Source organism: Erinaceus europaeus, chromosome 2 (genome assembly GCF_950295315.1).
Source record: "Erinaceus europaeus chromosome 2, mEriEur2.1, whole genome shotgun sequence".
In the NCBI taxonomy this organism is placed as follows: domain Eukaryota; kingdom Metazoa; phylum Chordata; class Mammalia; order Eulipotyphla; family Erinaceidae; genus Erinaceus; species Erinaceus europaeus.
In genome coordinates, this window is record NC_080163.1 from 3,285,648 (window position 1) to 3,286,673 (window position 1,026).

Genomic DNA, 1,026 nt, shown 5'->3' on the forward strand with positions numbered 1-1,026 from the left:
CTAGCTCTCATCTTCAAGGGCTTCCATGTCTACATCCTTGGGGGGTTATTTTCTTCTTTTGCCTTTTGGGCTGTGTGATTCATTAGTCCTGGCTGGCTTGAGAGGAGCTTCCACTTCCATGGAAGCTTTCTCTTTCTGGGAAAGACAGATCTGCTGGAGGAGTTTTCTGTGCTTCCTCCCTGGCAGTGTGAGGTTGGCACGTGCACTGAACGCCACTTTGTGAGGTGGTGGCAAGTGGTCAGGCCTGTGTGGATCACAGCCCCGATCACCTGGTGCTTTAGCCGCAGCTCTTGGTTCAACATCCTCCTCACTTGAAGAGCTTCTTCAGCTCCCTTCGGGGTCCGTGCATCTAGCTGCCAGGCCCTGCCATGGCTGCACCAGAGACTCAGGCTGCAGATCTGCATTTAATAGCTACATATTTCTGACTCGAAGACCTGCCAGGCCCTGAGACACCTGCAGCACGGCTTCACCACTCTCAAAGTTTTCCTTACACACTCTAATGTGTGCTCAACCAGGTGTGCCACCACCTGGGTCCAATGACCTCTACTTGAAAGGAGGGCACTGCATGGGGGACTGCCTCTTCTCCAAGGAGAGGGTGGGCCAAGCCCTCAGGAACTTTGGAGAATGGGTGGAGGGTGGGGAGACTGGGAGGCATGGACTCCCTTCCCACAACCTGTTCACAGATGTGGAGAAGCTTTAAGGAAGCTTGAAGGTGACAAGAGTTCCAAGAGGTGGCACAATGGAGAAAGCACTAGACTCTCTGGACCATAAGGTCCACATTTCAATCCCTGGTAGAGTTACAGGTCCTGGAATCAGAGTCAACCAATGGAGTCAACAAGGAGGAACTTTATCAATGTTAATGGGCCACAGAAAGAGCTCTTGCTCTTAACGAATTCTGTGCCCTCGGGTGTTGGGTGGTAGCACAGCGGGTTAAATGCACATGGTGCAAAATGCAAGGATTGACTTAAGAATTCTGCACCCTGAACAAAGAGACAGTACAAGCTTCCAGAGGGAGTGCGGGCTGAG

The 1,026-nt window shown here is 51.9% G+C and overlaps 1 pseudogene; it reads right to left on the reverse strand.

Moving 5' to 3' along the window:
* On the reverse strand, window positions 1-370 carry LOC107523320 (uncharacterized protein C11orf98-like; annotated as a pseudogene).
* Window positions 371-1,026: the final 656 nt, after the last annotated feature.